Source organism: Centrocercus urophasianus, unplaced genomic scaffold (assembly GCF_019232065.1).
Source record: "Centrocercus urophasianus isolate 14NV4802_14NV808 unplaced genomic scaffold, USGS_Curo_1.0 seq_18, whole genome shotgun sequence".
NCBI lineage: Eukaryota > Metazoa > Chordata > Aves > Galliformes > Phasianidae > Centrocercus > Centrocercus urophasianus.
In genome coordinates this window covers 25,915,291-25,932,671 of record NW_024884733.1, presented here as the reverse complement: position 1 = coordinate 25,932,671, position 17,381 = coordinate 25,915,291, and the positions used below count along the sequence as shown (strand labels likewise).

General features: G+C 39.6%; 1 protein-coding gene across 9 annotated transcripts in view; it reads right to left on the bottom strand.

The window, feature by feature from the left end:
• Window positions 1-17,381, bottom strand: part of FGGY (FGGY carbohydrate kinase domain containing) — a 205,156-nt gene that overhangs the window by 82,082 nt on the left and 105,693 nt on the right. The window lies entirely within an intron of this gene.

Here is a 17,381-nt window from a genome sequence, read left to right as displayed (position 1 = left end):
ATGGAAAACAGCTTGGGACCTCTAAGCTGCATACATTGAAACGAATGCAGTGACATAGTGTCTGAGTAAGACCTTGTACACTTTCAACATAATTTCTCTTTCAGACTCAGATATACTGCTACATCTTTTGCACAGCCTTTCCTTAAAATACGCATTGAAAGTATTTGAGTTTCAGCAAAGATAGTGTATGCTCTCCGTTTTCTCCTTAATGCCATTCTGTGAATTCATATGGTGCTCAATGGAAACAAAAATTCATGGCCTTCTGCTCAGCAGTTCTGCTCTCTCTTGCACCTGGGAAAGTTAGAAGCCTCACTGAACTGGGGGCATAACTTTCCTTCAATAATGTAAAACAGGTCCATCTCCTTTCCTCTACCATAAATCTTCCTGGCAAAGCACAGCCCATGGCAGAGTACCATACTCTTATGAAAGAGCCATGCTCTTAGAGACAGCCCTTGAGGCACTGGGATTCCTTCACATCTCTGACCAACAGACCCAGGCATCACACGAGTGTTTAAAACCCGCTCTATCACAAGAGGAAATGCACTGGGCTGTAACAGGCAGCAGTTTTGTTTTATTTCCACCGAGATGAGAGTTTCTTTTCTGAGTTTGAGGTATTAGACCAGACCTCATCTCAGTATCATAGAAGTTCCCAACAGCATCCAAGAAGAAAATACAATACAGTTGCTTGCAGAGCTATAACATTGTTTCCTCGCAGTTTTTTTCCAGGACCTCAGTGAGGACACATCTCAAGGCAGACAGATGTATTACTGTGGGCTTTCAGGCCTCTTGCCAGGATACAGCACGCAGAAGCAGGACTCTGAGCATACACTGATCTGTGATGAAGTCTCACTCAGGGCCCTTAGCAATAAGGAGCAGGGAAGAAAGTTTTTCAATTTGACAATTAAAAAAAGAGAGATCAATTATTTTTGCAAAGGGTGGGAAAAGTGATTAACTGAAACTACACTGCAGAATTTGGTGTTTGTGCTGTAACTCTCAGGAGGTTTTGGCTAGCTTTTTACGTTACAGAATTTTCCGAGCAAATATGTTGCTTACTTAAAGGGAAAGATTTTATTGCCTGAAAAATACAATACACATCTGCAATTTTCTACACCCACAGCTATAATTAATCTCCTCTGATTACAGCCACTCCCTGACAAGATTCCATGTTATATTTAAACACTGGATGCCACTCTGACAGTAAAAAACAAACAGAAAACAACAGAACAATAGGATCATTTTCAAAGACTCCATAGCAGCATAAGATTTAGAATCAGCAATGTCCTTTAAATTGCACTATCAACTGCCCATCCCAGCCAGAGCTAAGAGTGACCTCTAATTGCCACTATAATGGGCTCAGAAGTCTCTTGAGAAATATAAAGTGTAGATGTTGTCTGTGCTATAGAAGAGGTATGAGATTGATGTTGTATTATACAGAAATACTTCAAACTCAATGACATATTGTTGGGGAAAGCAATACTGTGACACTCAGACTCTAAGGATCAGCCCCCATAAATAAAACCCTGGGTTGTCTAAGGCACCTGAAGAATGTAACCTTTGTACATCTTGCCAGAGGTTTGAAATAACACACACGTGTGTTTATATACATACAGATATACACTCAGGATTGGGAAGATGTACATGTCTGTAATTGTTTGCTGGAATCTACTGAAGCCTGTCTTTAGTAAATATAAACAAACACATCAAACACTGCAAATGTCAAATAAAGTCATACAAGAGAAGACGAACCTCAAAGTTAAATGAGAAGGTATTTCTTTTACTATTTGTAACAGAGTCCAATTGAGAAAAAAAAAATGTATGCTTCCCTTTAGGAACAAGCTATTAAAAGCCTTAGAGCATTAGATTTTAAAATTCAGTTTTCCTAGAAGTTATGTCATCAGGCCTGAAGGGAAACACCCATCCCAAAAGCAGCATGGCAAGTCAGATTAATCTCCTGAGCATATCCAGTAATTTCAGTGGATTCCTACCAGGGATGCATTTAGCTAAACATGTTGAGTTGGATGAAAAACTATAAAATAAGAATATCTTATCCACCCACATATGCCTCACCACGTCATGAGGCAAGGGGAAGCAAGCAGTCAGACTGCTTTTTTTCTTTTTAATTAATTTCGTTCTGTTTTATATTACAGACATCCAACTAAGATTCAAGCCCATTGTCTTCGGCATTGTTGAAAAACACATAATGAGGCACAGTCCTAGACACAAAAATGTATTGTCTAGACAAATCAGACATAGCATGTGGGGCTGGAAATATTAATCCACTCCATGAAAAAATGGCAAACAGAGGAAAAAGAAATGGAGAGATTTGGCCAAGGGTCAAAGGATAACCATCAGTCAGAGCCCTGAATTGAATCCTGAGACTTAGTCCAGTGACCTGGGCAGAGACAGATACCATCATGCTGAACATACCAGAAATCTTCCTATGCACAACTATGGCCTGAAGCTTCAGACATGAGAGGAATAAGAAGCATATACACAAATAAATCTATTTCTACCACCACAGTTTTTAAAACCTTAATAAGCAAAGGAGAGGTTATAAAAATCATCCCAAAATAACAATGCAATTGAACAGCAAAACTGGCAATGAAGCCCATGCACCCAGATGCCCATCAGGCACTTGCCCTCCAGCCAGACCTATGCCACTATGCAGCATCAGCAGCACTTCAGACAAACAGACTCTTTCAAGGTCAGTATTTCCAGTAAACAATAGGAAATCAAATACCTATTTCAATAAAGAGGCTGTATTTAAAATATATATATTGTTTCCTGTTACACAATAAGAGGAGCACACCACTACTCACACATCCACACACATCACCTCACACATCTGCCAGCAGTAACTGCTGCTTCAGCCAGTGGTCCTCACATGGCCACAAGTATCCCTCCTATCTTTTGGCTGTGTTAGGCTTCATTATGCAACAGAACCAGCATCAGCAGCTTTTAGGAAGGCTGCAGTTGTTGGCTCCGTGACACTTCAGATATCCCCCTACCACATGAAAAGTCAATGTGGGACATGCACCACCAACATTCTTCTTCAGGGAGCACAAACGATGAGCTATTTTGGACTCTTCCAGGTTTGGAAAGCGTGGCACGATGCTGAGAGCACGTCTGGCCAGCAGCAGTGCACACACTGATATCCTCTGCTACTGCAAATCTGACACGAACAATGCCAAACTTTGTGATATGGTTTGAGCTGTTCTCATAATATTCCATCGAGTTAGGGTAGCAGGAAAAATCTAAGATCAATATTTTGAGAAATATTTCTCAAATTTGCTAGAAAGAAAGATTTTACCACTTCACGAGTACATAATGCATTTTTCCTCGAGTTAAAACTGTTGAGATCCTAATTCAGCATGGCACTTCAAGCACATGAAGAATTGTCAGCAGAGTTAATGGAGTTTTTACCAGCTTTGTCAGGCACGTGCTGAACTGGAACCCAGGCTGTCATGCACTTGTGGCCAGACAAAGGCTAAGTGAAACCAGAACAGAAGCAGGAAAATTGCCAAGAGGAACACAATAAAAGAAAGTTTTAGTAACTACGTTTTGATGGAGACCGATCAGATTTCACACTCCAAACTCCAGTACTGAGCCATCCTTTACATGGACAAAACACCTTCGAGCCTGATTCAAGTTAGATGACAGGATTTGGCTGCCATGTGGATCTGAATCAAAAATGCATGTCAGAGATTCCTGCACATGCAATGAGGTGTGGTTTCACCTCCAGTCACAGAACTCAGCTCAGTTTAAGAACATATTTTATAATCTGAACAATCAAAAGTCATTCCTAAGTACAAAACACATTTGGTCAAAACTTAAAAACATTTCTTATGGCTATATTAAATGCAGGGTATTTAAATCACATGAAAAGCATGTACATCACATGCTACTTTGTACTTTAATCTCTTACATGCTGCTCTCAGCCTACTTCTGGAGTATATTTCATTGTAAAAATAAAAAAAAAAAGATTATAGTTTACAGTTGTTTGCAACTGCATTCACATTAAACAAAGACTATAAAACCACCAGGAGTTGGGAAATGGGTTACAGAGGTGAGTAAAAGCAAACTTATTTATTTGGTAGGAACACAAATACAGACAATAAGTAAGGCTGCTATCCAGGTAAGTCACCTGTGCAGGTTAATTATTACTCAGAACGCAGCAGTTAAGGCACTGCAACAAAACAAGTGATCATGCAATTGTAACAGGATATGGGTATTACTGGGCCCAAAACCTTAACAGAAAAAAAAAAAAGATAACTAACAATTAGGTACATGGAAATTTGCAGTAGTCCTGATCATAACAACAGAGATAAATGACATAGGAGAATATGAACCCTCACTACTTCAGCATGATCAAAAGAACTACAACACCCTCTCTCTCCCCCCAGTAGGGAGTCAACATTGTTGGCAATTCTAGAATTCCTCCCTTGTTTTTCCCTCTGATACAATTACTGCTGGACAGAAGGCACTGGGAGAAAATGAACCTCCTCTTTGACTTGTTCTAACTATGAAACCAATCAACACAGGTCCCTTGGAAGAATGGCTATAAGAATGGTACAGTTCTCATTTCAGATGCTTAGAGCCTGTTACACAGGAAAGGTGGACATCAGCGGTTTTCACGTTCATTTAAATCTTGAAAAACAGCTTGATCTGGGAATAAACATCCACAGTGCTCTCAGAGATGGAGCAAACCCTCCCAGGTAAGCTGGGTAATGCCTGAGCTTGCCTCAGATTAAATACTGTGAAAGGTGATGGGTGAACTAGAAGGGTGGAGCTTACCACAATTCTAATGAACCTTCATGCAGTTCTAACAACACTCAAGTATTCCTTTCCCTTTCTCGAAGAAAGGGAAAAATTGCAGAAAATAAACTTGCAAATGCAAGAGAGAATGGACTTAGAGTCAAATAAAAATTCTTATGTTACATGCCCGAAGGAAAAAAACAATGCCCTGATCTTTCTTTACTGCTTTATATCTTTATAAAGAAAAAAAACATGCAAGAGTTTCCATACTTGTAAAAAAAGAATTCAGTGATGAAATTAAAAAGATCACACTTCATAGAAGTGCTGCACATTTTAGTGTCAGAAGAATTAAGAACCAATTTTAAAAATGCAATTATGCAAAATTCTGTTTGTCCATGAGCTTGGTTCTGCCAAGACTTAGGCACATGTAATCTGACCTGAACGAACAATGTAATGCCCTCAGTGTCAACTGGAGCACTTATATCAGGCAAGCCACTCTTTGCATAAGCATTCTGCATAATTAAGTCATTTCCTTAGTATAAAGAGGTTTGCAGTTTAAGAAAGATGGCAAAAATAAAATTAATGCACTTCTGCTCTACAGTGGCTCTAGAGGTGAAACAAGCAACTTTCACTGTTGTGAGAAGCAGACTGAAATCCTAAGGTTTGAATTTGAGTTCTCTTCTCTTGACTTGCTACGGATGGTACAAGAATAAAGAGGATGGCACACAAGATTTGCAGCCCTGAAGTAATGGAAAGCAAAAACAAACAGTTTATCAAATCCATAAATAAGAAGAATGTTCACCTAAAAGGCAGTGAAGAAGGATGTGCCATACCCATGGTTAGGTACCTTCAGTTCCTGAGGATGTCCTTGGACCACAAGCACTACCAACCATGTTACTCAGCTGGAGTAAGGCATCAAATGAAAATTCCTCTGAGTGGGCTGCCCTTGATTTTTCCCAAGCACACAATTACTTCATAAACTCTGCCTATTAATCTCCATCGACAGCCTGCAGATTGTTTGCAAATTGTTATTTGTGTCATGTAGGATATCGTACTCAAATTACAAATCTTTTCTGAGCAATTAAGTAACAAAAAGTTCAGAGGAGAAAAATCAATAGTGTAAAAAGAACAGTTCCCCAAACATTCGTACAACCAACAGCCTGTTCATACCAACGTGCCTGCTGAGCAAACAAAGGACCCAGACCAGCAAAGCACTTAAGCACATGCTTTAACTTTAAGCACGTGCCTAAGTGCTTTGCTGGAAAAAGGCCCAAAGAGAAGAATGAGCATAGTTAACTGAAAAGCCCTTTGGAATTGGATTGACTGCTTTGTTTTTCCATTAACTCTAGTTGCTAGTAAACACACATTTGGTCTCAGCATCCTGCCCAACATATTTAACCTTCATCACAAAAATAGCGATGGGAAAAGGCTACTGATAGGATGCAAGTAAAAGCAACACTCTTATGTCCCTCCGATAGGCAAACGTACAAGGCGGCCCCAACCACCAACACTTCAGAACGTTCACCACACATCACTGCATTGTCCTTTTCCTCCACCTCTTATGTCGAGCTCCACACAACATATTCTTCCTCCAGCAAACGCCTGTGAGGGAAAGAATCCCAAACCTGGAGGAGATTGCTTCCGACTGTGGGCTTTGGGAACATGATTGGCTTTTGAAGAGCTCCACCTTGGTCATTAATAACACTTCTACATGCATCAAATTTAGCCCAAAAAGAAAACGAAAACAAAATTCCCTAGAATATCTTAAGAAAAATGATTAAGTTAAAAAAATACCTAGAGAGTCCAAAAATGGAAAGATGATTAGGGAAGGAGGTGAAGTTGGAATGAAGCAATAATAAAAAGCCCTAAGAACACATCATATATTCATAGCTCTTGAATCATTAGGGCTCCACATGACAGCTCTCACAAGCACTGGTACGGCAAACTTCCTCACTTTTAAGCAGGAGTGAAAGTGGTTAAGCCCTAGGACAAATAATTTGAAAATCTCAGCACAAGTCTGATCTCAGTGAGTTGAAAGGAATGCAGACTGCCCAAAAACACAGCAGCTGTTTGTTTTTTCTGCCACCTTTCCAAGGTTCATGTCTGGAGTGAGGATAAACAGTTCTGAAAAAAAGTTATGTGGAGTTCAGACTTAAAGAAAATAAAACATCAGACTAGCATTTCTTGCAGAAAGATTAAAAAACCCCAAACCTTAAATTATTCAGTCCTGGAAGTTTTCAGGTAGAGCTCTCAGGAGCAGAGAGGTAGATGGCTTGAGGCTTCAATATATTAAAATGCTTTCTCCAAACCAGTCTGCATTTTCAAAAGCTTGGCGCAATGTGATTCTCTTGAGCAATATTCCTCCAAGCACAATTTCAAATTTAATAAGGTAAAATCTGTATTCCTTGTTGCATGTACGCATGTGTGCCTGCAGACACAGCAACACAAAAACCCCTTCAGAGAAACCAGCACAAGAGAGATGCTTCACAAAGCCTTGAGATTTTCCCCAAGTGGAAAATCAGTGCAGTAACAATGCAGTTGGTGCCATGTCATTTTGGACATACTCTTTTTTACTCTCCTTCCTCCTTTCTCTTCCTATGGTTCTGTTTGTGTTTAAATCAAATGAGTACCTGCTTTAAGTACATAATTAATAGCTCATGATAGGTTAGGCAACTAAAAATCTCTTGACTTTTAACATTTTTAGTGAGGTATAACTTTCTTTTGATCTATAACATAACCCAAAAAACAAAGAGTTAATCAGAAATTTACTTTGATAGATTACTAGTGGAGCTAACCCATATAAATAAGGATTGTCTGTGTTGTTACAGGCATGTCAGAAACAGCAGTAAATTCCAGGCACCATGTTGAGTTCCAACATCTGTTTATGAACTGTCCTTACTCTCAAAATGAACAGTTGCTACAGGATAAAGCATACAAAAACCTGAAACAAACAGGAATTTATCTAGAGAGCTCTCCCATTATTGTCATAGCTGATGCTACTGGGATACTGGCATGAGGAATGGTGAACAATACAGAACTCTCATTTGCCTGAGACACACACAGATACGTACATACACACATGTGTATCACATATGCAAACATTACCCAACCTGACACAAGATACTATTCATTAAGTAGACTGCAGACACTACTCCTTTCCAAATCGAAACTGTGCTTGTATCTCCACAGAGCCTGGGGGACAGGAGCAGAGGGTAAGAATGGCAGTGGATGGGGATAAGTTTGAAGAGAAGATGATAACTGTGCTCTATACACACCCCATTTTCCCTTCTTTACAGGGAGATCAAAGTTCAGTCCGACATTAACCTCACATACAAATGCTGTGTTCCAGAATTTAAGGACAACATCACACCTACTTCTCCCATTAAGACAGGAAGCACACTCAATTTGTTTCTTGAAACTAAATTAATATCATAATACCACTTTTATCAAAGGAGACTTTTGTAAGTACATTGTATACAAAGGACAAACAACTCCCAACGACAGGTTCATGGCAGGAATCTCAGGAAATAGAAATAGCTCTCTGCAGTGCTACGCTCTTCCCTCTCATGCCAATGTGCAGATCCAGTCTCATCCCTTGAAAGAAAACTCTTGGACAGTAAGGATGGAAGAAGACACCATCTTCAAAATTTCAGAGGAGAGTGAATGAAAACAGGAGCTATTTCTTTAAGCCTAACAAAACCGTATTATGCCTGCAAAAACACAAGTAGGTTAAGAGGGCTTTTCTTGTTTGTTTTTCAATTTGTTTGGTGTTATCATTTCATTTAAAAAGAAAACAAAAAATTAAGTTTTGTTCAGGCAGCTTATCCAGTAAGAAGGGCCCCCCAAAAGCCCTTCTTTCCCACTACAAGTCACCGTGTGTGGGTACTTAAAGCAACTGCAAGGCTGCTTCTATGGACTCCCTCCTGCACTTACAGGCAGGCAGAGGGAGCATGGCAGTGTTTTGGCAGTGACAGCAGGAGAGCCAGATCTGAGCTGGCTGTAGCCTCTCAGGTAATACAGGGACAGGCTCTCTGAGGAATGCTGCTTGTTTCCAAATGTGCACTCAGGAAGAGCAGACGGATGCATACAAACTGCAGAGCACCAACAAGCTCATAACTCAGGCTGATGCATCTGAGATAGCAGAACTTGAAATAAAATAAACTGAACAAACACAGGCTTTAACTTATATTAGCAGCTCTGAGGGAACTTAAGCCTGAATATGGGTAAACTGAGAAAAAAAAAAAATAAAACTAAGTTGCTCGTTCCTCTTTCTCTCTCTAAAATCCAAATACTACCTGAAGGCAGCTAGTACCAGAAGACAAAATACAGAACTCCCTCCCTTCACTTTAAAATGAAGCAGACAGACACAGTAGAACCTAAAGTTTTAACTGTTCTGCCCACAGCAGATTTAAGTTTCTTAACAATGGCAAAAAATAACTACAGTCATCTTTAGCGTAACACACTGCAATCATTATTGCTTTGTCTTCTTCTCCCAAGTCAGACAGTCAGAATCCTACCATCAAAATTTAATTAAAGGTAGTAAGAAAATAAACAGCCTTCCTTGGAACGTCTTTGATTCCATAAGCACTTACACATTTCATCCACTGAAAACTGAATTACAAGCTTTCATCTAACGAGCAGCTTAATGGAACAGCACTGGAATAAAGGAACAGGGGAAGGAAAAAACAAACCCTTGTCGATTTCATATAACACGTTATATATCTATATAGCACTGGGCTCACTATCTGGGAACATCAACTTGTAAGCTACAATAAAAGTGCTTGCTATCTTAATGTGAGCAGAAGGCAAAGCCAGGGACTTGCACCGAATCAATAGCCAGATCTTACTTAATGTGCCAGATGGTCTGCCACAAAGAAGAAATGACAGAACACGTAGAAGCATCTGCCTTCCTTAGAAGCATTCTTGAACGCACTGTATGACTGATCTAAGATGATTTTTATATGCAGATGACAGGTCAAGCATAAAAGTACACTATTATAAAGGTTACAGAGCTGGCAAAGAAGTAGCATCACTTCTATGGACAAAGAATCGCCTTCTTTTGAAGTCTGGGTTGTCAGGATATTTACATCTCACAGTTAAAAGGCTCCTCTCTGGACAATATGAATGCTAAAACAAACAAGAGAAAAAGTCCTATGTAAGCTAATGCTACTTTAAAGAGATAATGTAAATCAACCCTGACATCATCAGTGTCATCCTAAAGCACGATGAGAATTTCCAGTGAAAGTTACTGACATTAAACAGATTTAGACAGCCAGCCAACAAAAATAAAGCAAACGTAAAACTAAACTGCCTTCCAGTCTAAGGCTGTTCTTCAACCATGCATTACAGTGAAAAGGGTGGCAGGAACACTCCGGTGGTAAAAAGCGTTTGTTTGGGAAGTCTGGAGAAAGAATTGGTCTCAAACAAATAATTTCTAGTGTGATCTATAAAAATGCATACATCATTTGTAACTGTAAGTTAGACAGAAAGCTGGACACCCAGCTCAACGCTTACAAAAATCTTAGCCTTCAAATCACACGGCTGTTTTCCCATCCATCAAACAACCATGCCACCTTTTTACTTCAGAAGAGTATTCTAAGGCTGAAACGATTAAGGTTCTTTCACGTACAAGGTATGGCAGAAGGGTAAATTATTTCTTCCTTTTTTAAATAAAAAGAAGTAGAAGGAAAGGAGAAGACTAACGGAACAATAAGTTTAAGTGAGTTTTAATACTTTTAAGCACCATATATACTCAGTGCAATGCACAGACTTCACCCTACATAGCTTTATTTTTTTCCTTCACTGGATGAGAACACTTCAGGAATGTTATTGTTTTCAGGGGGTGGTTTTTAAGAATTTACTGTGAATGCATGCATTATATATGTGCACAGTGAAACACTCCTGGGGCTGTAAATGACCCAGGAGTTCATAAACATGGCTATTTTCTTATCTGGTTCAAATTTATGCTAGAAAGCAATTGTTGCACAGTTCTTGCTGAATGGAGACCCAATTTCACAAGGGACAAGGGCTTTGCATGGGGCTTTCCACAACGTTTCACATAAGCACGAGTTCAAAGAAGATGACAGATTGTTTATAACATGTCTTGTACCATCGGGGTCTGATCCCTGATGGTGTTCTCAGAAGCTAAAGCAAAGGAAACATACACCCCCTGAATGCAGCCTGTAACAGCAAAGAACCACGAGGACTGTTCAAAAAAGAAAAAAAAAAAAGAGAGAAGAGAACTGAAAAACAACAAGCCTCTCTGTGGTTTCTGCCTCGTCCTTCCCCAGAATTGAGTGCCATAAGATCACAACCCCCCCCACACACAACGCACTTACAGAGAAGCACAGTTATCCAATGCTACCATTACTGAGCACGTCAGCAAGCTGGATCTGAAGGACTCCCAACCACCTCTTTGCAAACGTTATTATGGGAAGATTATTATCTGACCCTTAGAGAAGCTATTAATTACAGTGTTCATGTGTATATTGCTCCTGCACAGGATCAACAATGAAAGGGTTGTTTAAGCAAAGCTCCTTTGCCTTCATGGAAAACTTGGTGTGTGTACCTCTCATCAGCTCAACTAAATGTTAATGACTACTTTGGAAAAATAAAAAACAGAAATATTTTCTAATGTACCATAGCATTCTTATTTAAAAGGCTTCTTACAAGGTAGGATGCTGTATTTTCAAACTGCAGAAATAAGACCTGTAGCAGCAATGAATGTATGAACCCCAAATTTTATTTCCAAAAAGTGCTGGAGAATGTTTTAACCATCACACAGACACTCACATATACATGCACTCTCAAACTACCACACTAGGCAAGATCAGAGCTTAACAGCCAACAAAACACACATTCAATCCCTGAGATCATTTTCCTGAAATAGAAAACTACATATGTTTCTCAAATTTCACATCAAGCCACTGCACAGCCCGAACTGCAGGGGAGAGCAGAGCCAAGCCTGCTTTTGGGCTTGGGAGAGTATAAGGAACCCGAAAACAAGATGAGTCCTTGTATTTTGCCACATTTCTCATCCACAATCTAAACTTACAAACACCTCCGTTTAACAGCATTTCTAGCAGAGGCTGCTTATCAAGCAGTCTTTGCTTTGTCAAATTAAGACACATTGCCTTGGATTAGTGAGACTCCCTGAGTTCAAAATGACTTCATGGTTGGCTCAGAGTTCACTGTCTCTGTGGCAAGTTGCCAGTAATACATCTACTACTGCGCCTGCCCCCAATCCTTTTCTATACTGACCTAGCTGGCTTTTTTTTTCCAGCAGCAAATGAACACAATAGAAAACTAAGGGCTAGATGCTGTCACAGCTCATTAAGAATCCTAACAACTTAAAAAAAAAAAAAAAATCAAAGTAGTAAATATTTGAAGATCTGAATTCAAATCCCTGAAATGCAATGTCTCAATGTATGTCAAAGCTGTTGGAAGTGGACAAGGCTGTTTTTCTTCACTGTGCAGATACAGTTCGACACCATGAAGGGCTCCCGTTCTTGTGGAAAACACATTAAGTTTCTCTTGCTAATATTTTGTAAAGGGCATTTGTACAACAACAATAGCTAAAGCTTCCTGTTTGCCTGTATGCTTCCTGGCTTACATTAACGAGACCTGCTAACAATTTTCTTATTTAGCACACAGAGCTCTTTCAGCCTCCGCCGGCCCAAGGACAGGCCATTTTTAAATTAATCATTAAGAAGAAAATATCGAGCAGTAACGGCTCACTTTGCACCTGCCCTTCACATCCCTGATCATTTTTGCAGCTACACGCTTCCTATTTTCTTACACTGCATCAGTCTGTGTGTCACCAGACTCCAAAGAACATGTTTTGAATTTATTAAAAGCCGAATAGAAGTGGAATTCTGTCTTGTTTGGCAAAGGCACCGTCACAGGGACACTTGCTGTTGGCTTCAGGACAGGAAATTCGTGGCACTTTCTTTGTCTGATCCACAAAAACACCACCGCTTCCCTCCCAACCAGCCCTTGGAGATAATCCCCCCTTCTCCAGAGACTTCTCAAAACAAGTCTCCACGTCTGAAGCCTTGGGTTTCATTTCATAAACAGGATGTAAAACCCGAGTGCAAATCAGGATACTGTCAGTGCCACATGGGCTGCAGTCTTATCAGCAAAACCTTCGGAATATTCCCAAGCCTCTTTCTTCACAGAGAGGGGTTTTAATTTTTAGACCAGGCATCTCTAAGTAGGCACAAAATATAAACAAGAAGCCAAACACCAGAATCCCAGCCAAAAGGTATACATTAGTCATGGCACAGCTAGGAAGGAAGGGAAGGGCAGAATCTGGTGTCTGTGCTGCTCCAGTTACCACATCTTTCTCACTTATTGCTCAATCCTTTAAAAGGCACAGACATCCTTCAGATAATCATCCAACTTACAGCAGTCTGTTTCTTCTACAGTACTTCTAAACATCCCCTTCTCTTGCAAGCTTTTCCACTTTCAAAGTTTTTAGCCTATCTGAAGAAAAAGTTTGGTAAGGACTCTACTAATCATAGAGGGAAAAGAAATACTAATCAAAGGCAAAAGAAAGTAACTTCACAGAATCATAGAATGGCCTAGGTTGGAAGAGACCTTAAAGGCCATCCAGCTCCAAACCCTGTAGTGGGCTGGTTGCCACCCAGCAGATCAGCGGGCTGCTCAAGGGCCCATCCTGCCTGGCCTTGGGCACCTCCACGGATGGGGCACTGACCTACTATCACTATCTGTGTGTCAGCTTCACAGATGAAGAACAAGCATAAGAATGAAAAAGAATCAAATCCTCAAAAGGTATTCAGCAGCCTGAACACCTCCAGAAATGTAGATTTAATTTACTTATCCAAAGCAAAGAGGGGAGATAAAAGACTTAAACCTGGATTCCCAGATTCAAACATACTGAATATTAAAAGAATATACACCCCTTTCTCACAAACATTCATGGCATAATACTAGTTAGCTACGTGGTTCCTAGAAATTTTAAGAACCATATCCATTTGTATTTCAGTTTACAGCCTGTTATGTCAGTTTACATAACACTAAGAACATCTTTCTTATAAAACTGACTTTCTCTGAACAAACTCATGATCCTGAGATCTGTGTTGGATGTAGACAGTTTACAAAAGACTCCCCAACAAAACATGTCATATCATTTTCCCTGACATGAAAGCTAGCAATTTAAGGCTGACTAGACAAGTATTTCCACAGGAAAATTACTTGGGTCGCCACTCATGTATGAGATGACGTCTCTACTAGATAAAAAATTACTTTCCCCAGCTATTAATACATTTGCAGTGTGAGAACACACACAAAAAATTATTTTTTGCACAAAAACTCGCTTTGTTCCAACTTTTTTCCGCAATTTTGGGAGCTACTTTAAAAGAATCCTAAGTCTCTGTTTCTTCACTCATTCTGGCACTTCTTGAATCTTTATGAATGATTCGCCAGCATTTTCTTTTAAGATACTGAATTATTCATCCTCAACCAGTGGCTTATAGCACAATGCTGGACACTCTCCACCTCAGTTACTGTCAAGCCTGACATTCTTCCCTGCATTTCCAAGTCCTCCTCCACAGGTTCACTCTCTTTGATTACCAATCATGTTACACCACGTAAATCCAGCAGAGACCATCTCTATTTCCAGGCAGTGAGCTGGAAGTGGCTAAGAAGCAGAAACACTGGATCTAAGTACACATGACTTCAGAAACATGTGTGAATTCTACCTGATTCCACAGCTTAGCCATCTTCCTGTCTGCAATCTAATTCTTCACGAGACATCAGAATAGAGACAGGATTGCAGAAGTGCAAGTCTGATAAAAATACTCTGTCCATAATACAGTTATCTCTAAGTCAGTCAGATATTTATTTTGATTTTAAGATAACTTCAGAAACACCATATAAAGAAAAAGTGATCAGAGGTTGTAGATGGTGGGTGGAAGATAGCAGTGAGTCACACTCACCATGAGGAAAAGCGCTGAGCCTATGAAAGCACTGCTAGTATGCCTGAAAAAACAGCTTTCTCCCCACAGCAGCACTTCTGCAATAATACCTGACTATCCTAGGGGCCAAACCAATGTTCCTTGATGTAACCTTGGGTCACGAGAAGGAAAGTTGCAAAGTTTTCAAGCTTTTAACCAGGGATCTGCCAGGAAAGCTTTTTAATGCAGAAGAGTCGGCTTCTGGATCATTCCAAACAGCTGCATGGTCGTACATTAACCCAAATGAGAAATACTAAGAATTGAACTCTTTTAATAGGGAATATTACAGGCAACAATCTTTTAAGAACAGTGGGAATCAATGATTTGAAACTCATTCTTTGAAGTTCATAGGCAGATGCTGGTCACTGAGATACACAGACAGCACTTCTAAAGGGAGTAGGTAAAAGTCTCAGAGTATGTTTAAGTCCCCACCCCTCAGGTATTCTTACCTGAACTTTTTGCTTATTATATATCCACTGGAAAAAAACTTCCCTTGGCAACAAAGGCACTTCAAGCCAGCAGAATTGTTTGCAGGTGAAAGACAAATGATTTCATACTCAGAAACATGAACCAATAGCTGCTTTCAGATACTTCAAAGCCCAATCACACGCTGCTTAACTTTGTGCACTGAGTAATCTCTCCAAAGCCAAAAAGACCACACAATGTTTTTAAATGTTAAATACACACAAAATGTTTTAAGGAGCCACTTAAAAACATAAGGAAGCAAGAGTAGGAATTTCAACACATGCAAAAATCCTTCTTACAGAAATGTCCCTGGAATTACTTGATTTTACCACCACCAAAACAGATTTAAAAAAAAAAAAATAATAAAAATAAAATCTGTCTTCTACCAGGGTCAAATAATGTGTGATTCACAATGACTTAACACGGTGCCTTGCCCTGTGAATAGGCTCCTTTGTGCTCAAGGGAAAAGGTGGTAAAAATCTTACACGTGATAAAATTCCACTTCCACAGTATTATGAAAGATGATATGCAGGATGAAATACTTCACTTCAAACTACATGGCAAATCTTCAGAAAGAAGTGTGCACAGGGGGAAGTAGAGGATGGGGGAAAAAAATTAAGGTTTGATTCCAAGAAAAAAATTCTTGTCCTATTTTCCTATTTGTTTCCCTTTTATTATCACCTAAGACATTCCAGTAGAGCAGAAATGATCAGTTTAATTTGGGGAAGTGCACATTAAGGCAGCAAAGGATGATATACAGTGAAGTACTTTATCCAAAATAGTATGATCTTTTTCCAACTGCTAAATTGGTAATAACAACAGTTATATTTTAAAGTCTGCAGGAAGGTGCCCTCCATCACCTCACATAGACTAAACTATGTTGGAAGTTAGGAAACAGGTTGGAGAAAGGGATTTCTTTCATACAGCACAGCTGCCTCTATTAAAAACAAGAGGGACAGAAGATGCTATGGGACAGAGGGGAAGAGCAGGAACCCTCTTCACCAATGCTAGAGATCCCTTTGCTCAAACAAGATAAGAATTCTGTTCCATGTACATCACCACTCTCTCTGGAACTATCTCCCTCTCTTTAAAAGCACATTCCAAATAATATTCGAAGTCCAACCTCACTTGGATCATATTCTGTTTTAGCTTCTTCAGCCAGCAGCACAAGGTGATCCTTTTATTATTTGCCTGCATTTCTCACACCATCTATCAGCCATCCTAGGATCACAAAGCCGAATTCTGCACTTAGTACAAACTTTCTATCAGCATCTCACCATGTGTGATACAGAGATGTTCCTACATATAAGGGCAAATAAAAGTGTTGCCTGTGTCCTATTAAACTTATCAGAGGACAAATTTAAAGAATCTGCACCCACATACATGTGACATTTAGACATATCTGTTTCCCAGGTCATATCTTTTCAACTGCCTCAAAAAGGCTCCCTTAAGAGAGAAAGCCAGTTTTCTCCCCACAGCTGTACCTAAATTTAAGTAGCACTTGATATATATGATATTGATCATTACGGTCCTTTTCAACTCAGGCTATTCTATGATACTACGAAGCACTCAAATTGCTTGGGGAAAAAAAAGGCCATTACCTTTCTCCACTTAGTCCCTGAGCAGAGGGTGCCAGTTCTAAACTGAAGTCTTGAGTATTTGTACAATATAGAGATCCTGTAGGGAACAGCGAGCCTGGGATTTATCCTCCTGAAATTTGATTTAGGTCAGGTGACAAGTCAGCTTACACTGCATGATCTTTTTGGTGAGAGTTCTTTTGCTATGCAGTTGACAGCTGTACAGAACACAGTAGAACCTGACTATATTTGCAATACCATCTTTCAGTTCTTTGTGCAAGAATTTACTAGCTTCCATTCTCTTCACTTTTTCATTCAAAGTCAAACAGCATCTTCATATAATGCAAGATATGTATTTAACAATAGCTGCCTATTAGGGAGACTGGCCAGGGAGAAAGAATGCTCAAAAAGAAAACTATCTGATATGAATGCATTTTCCATTGCCCCAACACTAAAACTAACTCCTTACAGCTTTCGTTTTAGACTAATTTTTGCACAGATACAACTCTAGAGACTCCAATGGAAGTACCTGTGAGCTGTGCTGAGCTGGGTGTGGAATTGGGCCATAAGACTTTTTTTTTTTTTTTTAAGTGGACACTGTATCTCA